An 8,681-nucleotide genomic window follows, 5' to 3' on the forward strand; every position below is an offset into this window, starting at 1 on the left:
TGACAGCAACGTGAAGACTGAGTGTTCCATCTATACACTGGACTCTATACACATCTATACACTTCAGCCCTGGGCTCTGGGGTGCAGTCAGGATGGGACAATGTGGCCTCTGACCAGCAGCTGGTGGGAGGAAGGGAGATCAGCCCTGAGGTTAGGTGTTCCCTGAAGTCTGTGGGCCCCAGTGCCCTGATGGCCTTCATCCCCAGTGGGGACGTGGGCAGGGCCTGAGCCACTTTGATGAAGCCACAGCAACAATGGGCTCAGAAGTCTCCTGAGGGTGTCTCAAACTCTGACACCATGTTTTACAGAGGAACAGGAGAATGAAGCTGACCTCCTGACAGCGTCCTTCCAGCTCTGAGTTGTTTCCAAAAGACCACCATCACCTGCGTGGGGTTGGCCGTGAGCCACCTGCCCCCTCCTGCCTTTCCTCTTCCTCCCGGTGACAATTCCAGTGACGTTTCCTGGCTGGTCCCCTCGCCCAGCCCAGATGCGTCTGTCCATCCACTGCCGCTCATCTCACCCTGGGGACTAACGGGCCCCTCGAGGACTGCACTCCTGCTGCTCACCATGCCCAGGAGGCAGCCCCACCTTCCTTCTCCAGGTGCTGAGCTCAGACACCTGGTGTGACCAAGCAGGAGCCTGTGGGCCCTCCCAGGACAGACCCCGTCCTGTATCCTCTGCTGCAGCTCCTCTCTGAAGTTTGGGGTAACAGCACCTGATGCGCACTCCGGGCATTGTTTTACAGGCACTAAAAGCCCCACTGAGTGGAAGAAGTTACCTACTAGATGAGCATGAACGTCACCCCAGAGCGTCCAGTTGTCAGGGAGTGTTTAGCAGGAGGATTCCTATGCAGTTTCTCACAGGTCCTCTGTTTCTTTTCAAGCAGAGCGGCACACTGCTCCCAGGAACCAGGGTCATCGTGTGAGACAGGCCTGAGTCTCCTTCAGTAAACATTCTCTTTATGACAAAACTGCTTAGTCTCGATTCCCTTTCTTGAGATATGGATGTTCTTCTGACCTTGTGGCAATTTTTAATTCCTTGTTCCCTTGGTTACGGTTGTTATACGCTTGGTTTTCTGATCTTTATCATAGTCCTAAGAAACTTCTTGTACCACAGCTTATATATACTCACAGAAAATTCATTAAAGCACCTCTGCTCCATCAGAGCTTGTGTCCCTGTGTCTTTCTTTCTCTCTTTCTCTCATTCTCTTTCTCTCTCTCTCTCTTCGGCTGATTCCTTGGAGCGCAGAGACCCGTCTTGCTCACTCTGCTGCCAGGGCTTCTAAGACTCTCTCGAGAAGGCGCCAGATGCCTTCATGAGAGATGCAAGTCCTCTATCAAGGACTTTATTGGTTTTCTGCATAAACCAGAGAGTATCAGCTTCTTTCTCTCTTTCACTTTCTTATCATCGCCTCCGGACCACCAGGTCCCGGTCCATTAAAGGACCCCTGCTGGGGACCAGCCCCAGCTGATCCAGGGTATTCGAAGGAGAGACGGCCTAGGCGACTATTTATATGCTAATTAGAGATATAGAGAACAATAGAATGAGGATAGCTCAGTAGGAAAATTCAGTGGAGAAAAGAAGCTGAGTAGCTTGGTTTGTGCGGGAGACCAATAAAACTTCAAGACAAGAAGTTTGCACCACTTACGTAGGCCGCAGGCGCCCTCTCGAATAGCGGAAGGTGTCTCACCCTAGACTCCTTCTCGAGTGGGTCTTAGAAGCCCAGGCATGATTAGTAAGCGTGGTGGGTTCCGCGCTCCAGATGGAGACTCAGCTGGAGGTTAGAGGGAAGAATGACATGGGGAGACCAAGCGCTGGTGAACAAGGCCCGTAGCTTTATTTTCAACAGGGGCTTTTATACCCCTAAGTTACACATAGAGGATAATAGGGGATGCAAAGTCAGCAGTCTTTGATTCTTATCAAAAACCAAGGTTTCTTTCCTGCAAATATATCGTATACAAATGGTTTAGGTGATTTACATCATCTTCTGGCCAGAAGGCCTACTAACATTTTATGACTCTTGACAAGGACTTATCAACAAAGACTTATTTTCTCTAAGAGTAATTATTTAAGGTTTAGCACCATCTTCCAAAGATAAAATTGCATTCCTATAGGGCGGGTGTGTAATGGGCTTACAACAAAGAAAGAATTTATTACCTTAAGGGTCTAAAGTTACTAACACCAAGGCCACTACTTATTTTTTACTATATACCAACTATTAATTAATACACATTCAAGGATACAATTCAGGGGATGTGAAAACTTGGCAACAAGCATTGACTCATCAATGAAATCCTTTACTAGTTTATTCTGACAGTTTTTAACTCTCTGAGAGGCTCTAAGCTATTTGAATATCTTAAGCTTCCCGTGCCTCTGGAGGCTAGGAGACTGTAAACAATCGTATGCATAGCTGCAGGAGTCCGGGTAAACTTGTCAGGCGAGTTAGAGAGCCATCTGAGGGGGTTTGGATTTAAACACTCCTAATTGCCCAGGAACTTTATTAATTGGAGCTGTAAGTTAACTCTTTGACAGAGAGAGAGTGAGATGGTGGTAGGGGACAGCCCCCAGTAAAGTCAGAGGTGAGAGCACAAAGCAATAAAGTAGGCAGACTCTGGTTTTTTGGGGGGAAAATGCTCGAGAATATCCGGGGGGACTCCTGAGGCTCGATCCCGCCTTTGCGTATGCCGAGCCTCCTTCCTCATGACCTTTGTCACGAGTGGAATGCCTCACCGGCTCCCCGCAGACCCCAACATCCGGTGCCTGAGGATTTGTAAGGTTAGCTGCCTGTTCCCTCACCAACCAGAGAACCGTGCACCAGCGGATCACAAACTCTGTGACCCCCTCCCTCAGGCGGCCTGTAAGCTGCTTTGCTGAAGCCCCTCAGGGAGTCCAGGGTTTGGAGCACGAGTTAGCTGTCCTCCATGTAGCGGTGCTTTTGTAAGCATCACTTCCCGTTCCTTCACCACAACCTGGCATTGTAGATTGGCTTTATTGCACTCAGGCGTGTGGGCCCAGGTTTGGTTCAGTAACACAGGGCCTCCCAGGCTCCCGCTTCCTTGTGGCCCGGTGACTGTCAGCTCCTCCGCCAGAGCCCACAGCCAGTCCCACTCTAGTTCCCCTCTGCACCTAAGCCCGTTGTCACTGGTTACATGATGGTAGTGATGATGACATCCAGCAGAGCCAGCCTGGCAAGGCAGACACTTCTGGACTTGACACCGGGCCCCTTTCCACAGACAGGATGGAGTGACTGCTTTCACGGGCCCCGTGGTGGAAGAGCTCACCTTCTGATGAAGCCAGACCTTGATCCTCTCCAAGTGATTCCATGCTCCTCATTCTCTCCAGCCCCCCACCCACATGGCTGCCATCTGTGCCTGTCTCTATGGGGCCTTGGTAATCTGCTAAAATGAGGGTGATTTTTCACACAGATAATGGGGTGAACGGTGGCCCCAGATGGTGTGTGCCCCCAGAACATGTGAACAAGACCATATCTGGGGAAAGGGTCTTTGTAGATTCAGTTAAAGATGTCGAGGTGGGGTCACATTGGGTGTGGGTGGCCCTCAGCCTAACTAGAACGTTCCTTGTAGGGGACAAAAGAAGGGGGACAGACACAGAGGACAAGCCACATGAAGATGAAGGCAGAGACGGGCGGGAGGGGCCGCAAGCCCAGGAACCCCTGGAGCCCCTGAAGCTGGAAAAGGCAGGAAGGACCCTATCCTGGAGCCTCTGGAGGGACCTCAGCCCTGCGCCACCTTGATCTCAGGTGTCTGGTCTCCAGGACTGGGGGAGGATGAACTCCTGTTGTTTTAAACCACCCGGCTTGTGATCATTTGTTGGGCCACAGAGCAGCCACACAGACCCTGCTCTGTAGGATCCTAGAAGTGTGGGTCTCAGTAAAGGCAGATCAGGGTGCTTTACGGAACCCCTGGAGTCAGCACTGGGACCCCAGAATGTTGAGGGGTCGAGTCTGAAACCTGTCCCTAGGGCTGCACATGCCTCCCCAGGTTCTTACACCTGAACAGGTGGTGTAGCATCTCAGTCCTGACTGAGGACTCTGTTAATTTCACCAGTTACACAGGTGAAAACCCAGTTAGGATACTTGCCACACTGATGATCAATTCTGAAGATGGTCAGGGGTGGGGACTCACATGCAGCCAGCAGCCCTTCACCATCCCTTACCCCACCCCCTCCTCCACCCCACCCCCCAAGGAGCATCCTCAGTGGGAAGTTGGGGGACCCATCGGAGGCCTCTCTTAAGTAAACCTTGGCTGAGCCCCAGGCTAGCTGCTCCTGAACCTCATCCACCATTCCCAGGTAAAACACCCGAATATGAGCAAAGACCTCACAGGCTGGAGGGAAGGGCTTGGGGCCGCCCCAGCAACAGCACACTTGCCATGGTCCTGGCTGGGGCTCTTCTGGAAGCTTTCCGTCCCCTCCCTGAGTCGCCTCTCCAGTCCTGCTCCACTGCCTTTTCTCTCGCTTCCTCACCCCCGCCCCCACCTGGGGAGACGTCCAACAGCAGGCACAGGTGACAGGCCGCTTCCTTACCTGGTCTAGAGACGACCTGATCACAAACAGCAACCGCAAGGCCGTCTCGCCAGCCCAGCCCACACGCCCCGCAGAGTATGCGTCGAGTCTACATGCAGGCGCTCTGACACCCGCTTACAGAGACCTCAGCCCAGGCTCACCTGGAAGGGCTGGCTGGGGGTCAGGTCAGCCAAACCTCCCCCATCGGGGCTCACAGTTGCAGAAAGGGGCCTGGTTGTGCCTGCCAGGTGCAAGGAACAGGGGTGGGTCCTGAGGGTCAGGACGGACATGGGGCTGGAGCTCTGGCTTGTTTTCTAATCATTTTATCTGGCCCATGAGTGGGAGGTAATTTCAAGAAGACCCTCTCCTAATGAAGGGAACCACAAGTCAGGGAGAGGAAGGGTGGGGTGTGGAGACAGGGCCCAGCGCCCGGGTGCAGTGGAAGTCTCTGGAAGACTCGGTGGAGGGAGGCTGTGTAGTGAAGCCCAGGGTCACTGCCCTGTCCAGGAGCAGCTGTTTGTTAGCTCAGGTCCTGCTCTGAGGGGCTCAGAGTCAGACCTGACCAACAGGTGGACTGGGAGTGCTCTGCAATGAGGGCCCTGTACTCGGTTCCTGGGTGCTGAGCCCTGCGGGTACCTGCCCAGGTGAGCCCCGTACCCTTGGAGGAGCCTGCCCAGCAGAACCCTGTGCTCCAGGGAGGGGTGTGTGAACAAGCGCCCCCTCTGTGCAGCAGGCACAGAGTAGCTTGGCGACTCGCCCACAGGCAGCGCCGGGAGGAGATGAGAACCAGCACACAGTGGGGCCCTGAACCCGCCTGGGCCCATCCAGAGTGGGGGGGGGGCGGGTGCTGGCCGCTGTGCCGAGTGGGAGGCCCCACAGGAACCTGACACCACGGGGCCTCCCCAGGCCAGCAGACAGCCTGCCCCGGGCGGTGGGAGCTCCTGGAGGCCCTGCAGGGGCCCTGAGAGGGAAGGGCCAGCCCAGAGCGGGGTGAGCGCCCAGGCAGAGCCAGGGGGCATGGGGCCTGAGGGGGCTTTTGTGGTCTGAGGGGGAGTGGGCGAGCAGGCACTGAGTGTGACCCAGGAAAGCGGCCCTGCTGACGGGAGACTGAATCCGCCTCAGAGGGACAAGCCTTCTGGGTGATCCCAGACACAGGATGTGAGCAGGAGTCCTGGTAAAAGATGGTGAGTGAGTTCCCCTAAGAGGAGGCTCTGGAGCTGCCCCGGGAGGGGGTGAAGGGGCAGACGAGAACCTGCTGTGAGTGGGCACTAACCCTAGGAGGGGGGGCACACACCCCACTCCATGGCTGCGCATCTGTCCTTCTGGACGGGTCACTTGGCTTCTCAGAGCCTCAGCCTCGCAGCCTGCTTGTGGGCTGACGGTAGCACAGACTGATCAGTCATTTGCTCAGAACAGCGCAGAAAGGGGCCTCATGGAAATTCCACAGAACACCATCAGGACGGCACTCACAGCCCGTTTCTTGCAGGCCTGTCTGCAGGACCCGGAGAGCAGACTTGCAGCAGAGCCGGGGACGGGCTGGGTCTGGTGGTTGGTGGAGTGACCACTCCCGTCCCCAGGCCCTGCCAGCATTGGCCCTTCAGGCTCCGGGTCGGGGAGCCCGTGGGGTGTGGGTCCAGCTGTGCCCACCAGGGAGGCCTGGAGCACTTGGTGAGGAAGCACTGGTGTGGCCATCACATGTGCACAAGCTTCTGAGCAGGGTCCGGTGGAAGCTCTTGCCCTGCACAGGGGTTTCAAGCCCACAGCGCATACGAGCTTCTACGGCTCTGCTTGTTTTCTGCACGCCAAGTCCTGACAGCCAGGACACCCGCCGCCCGTGAGGAGGCACAGCTGACCTGGCTCCAGCTGCTGCTTCTGGGTCCCTCCTGACCACACGCCCGGCAGCCCGCATCACCAAGGCCGACTGTCGGGTGGCGTCTGGGCGTGGGGACGAGAGCATAGGCCAGGCCCCGGGGGCGCCGCGCCGTCCCTGCCGGTACTGTGGCTGTAGGTCCGCCCTCCCCGCCCCCCAGGCAGACCACCGTACCCCACAGACTGTCACCAAGTCGGTCCATGGACCCTGCTCGGGCCCTAGCCTGGCCGGGGCTCTGCCTCAACAGGGAAGGTTTACTTCTTCCATTCGGGTTCAAGTGGGCGATTATGAAACCAAAGCTGAGGCCAACACAGCACAGGCTTTGTTCAGAGGCCAAAGAACGGAGAAGTGGGAACCAAGTTCACAGCTCAACTTCTCACCCACCTGGAGAGAGTGGTTTGATTTTAAAAGTAAAGACAAAGGGGGAAGGAGTGAGGCTAATGCTGGGGGACAGGTGCGTCTATGGGAAGGGCAGGGCTTTCCGACTTAGTGGGGTGCCACCTCCTTTTTACGTTGTTTTGGTTCTTCATGTTCGGTCATGGCCAATGGTTGGTGTATCACTTAATATAATGATCAAGTTAGCAGCGAGCAGTGACCTGAAGTGAGATCTTAATTCCCTGCCCAGGAATGGAGCCTGGGAAGCCTGGATGCGAACCAGGAATCCTAGCCACCACACCAGCAAGGGCTAGAGGCCAGAAGTTATTTTTCCCCAGATCTTTGCCCCCAGTGAAAAATGTTTTTACCATGGAGGCAGAAACTGTAAATGCAGGTATAAAATTTATTATTAGGGACACAGCATAACAAGTGGGAGAGCACACAGAGAAATGGTTTGTTAAGCAAGGCAGGGGGAGGGTGTGGGTGTCCCCCAGTGAGGGGGATACCAGTCATTTAGGGCAGCAAAGAGGCAGTCATTTATACCAGTCATTTAGGGCAGATCTTCCGGGTCTTTGTCTTCCCTCAGGCCAATTACCTGGTTTCTTATCCCATGCCTGACCGACCCTGGGACCCTCCCCTGGGTGCACACTCACCCCTCAGGCAGGATGGATCGCGAAGTGAAGGCTTCTGGGAGGAGCAAGACCCTATGGCCTGGCATTCTCTCTTGAGTTCTGACCCTAGAAGCTTTTCTGTGCATGTGCAGTGTCTCCCGTGTCCCAGAAGTCTGGGCGCAGAGATCCCTGAATCGTCACTCACGCCGGCTTCTGCCCTCTCTTCATCCTTGGCGTGACTATTACCTTACGGTGTTTATAAGAGACGAACACTGGCTATTACTCTCTGTTGTTACTTCCACTTCAGAGGGCAAACAGGAGGCTGACCGTAAATACCTAGACTGAAGCCCACCTCTCCCTTGTCTCAGAAGTGCTAACAGTTGTAAGCATCCAGCCTGAAGCCCACTGCTTCATGTCCCATGAAATGCAAACAGGAGGCCAGTTATAAATGTCTAATCTGGAGCCCATCTATCCCCTACATCAATAATACACTGAAATCACCACACAATGAGACTCGGGGTCTGCTGGAGGTCAGTTCCCCGCCATCGTGGTCCCAGCTGGTTCCATCTGGTTTTGCTCGTGGCTTCCTCTCTTCTCTCTAGACTTTTGTTACATCCTGCTAAAGGTGTGAACAAGGTTAAAGGGTTGGGAACAAAGATACCTCTATTAAAGGAGGTTTCAGATGCTGCTGGGTACCCCCGACCCGTTCCTGAGAACACTGCTGGGCAGGGGGGCTTCAGGCCGCAGCGCAGACAGCTTGTTCTAGAGGCTCGCGTGGGGAGGAGGGGCACAGCAACGGGCTCTGCCTGCAAACCCCAGAACCACTCACAGATCAGCTCCAGAACCGCTCCTGCAGTGGCAAGAAGGGGTGTCCCCCTACTAGACCGGGAGGAAAGGGCGGGGTCTGAGGGGCCGCCTCACCTCGGGACCTGCCGCAAGGCTCCAGGCTCAGCACAGGCTGGGTGCTCACAGCTGAGGCGCGCCTCAGGGCACAGTGGGGCTGCCCCGGGCAGGGGCCCTGAGCCGGTCACTCACCACCTTCCCGCCCCTCGTCCCTCGAGGGTGTCTGGGTGTCTCTTCCCCCAGCGATGGAGGGCGGAACCCTGACAGTCACCCCAACCCCGTCCCCTCAGGGAAGCGCACTAGAGACTTGGCACCCGGCTGGGGGCTGGTCACGCGGTGGTGTCTGCCCGCACCCTCCAAAGTGCCAGTGCCGAGCAGGAGCGCCAGCGCTCAGCATGAGCCTCATGGTTGGTGCAGACAGCATAGGTGCAGGGGGCTGCCCCTAATGGGAGGGAGGC

The sequence above is a fragment of the Bos mutus genome, chromosome 2 (assembly GCF_027580195.1).
Source record: "Bos mutus isolate GX-2022 chromosome 2, NWIPB_WYAK_1.1, whole genome shotgun sequence".
NCBI classification, from domain to species: domain Eukaryota; kingdom Metazoa; phylum Chordata; class Mammalia; order Artiodactyla; family Bovidae; genus Bos; species Bos mutus.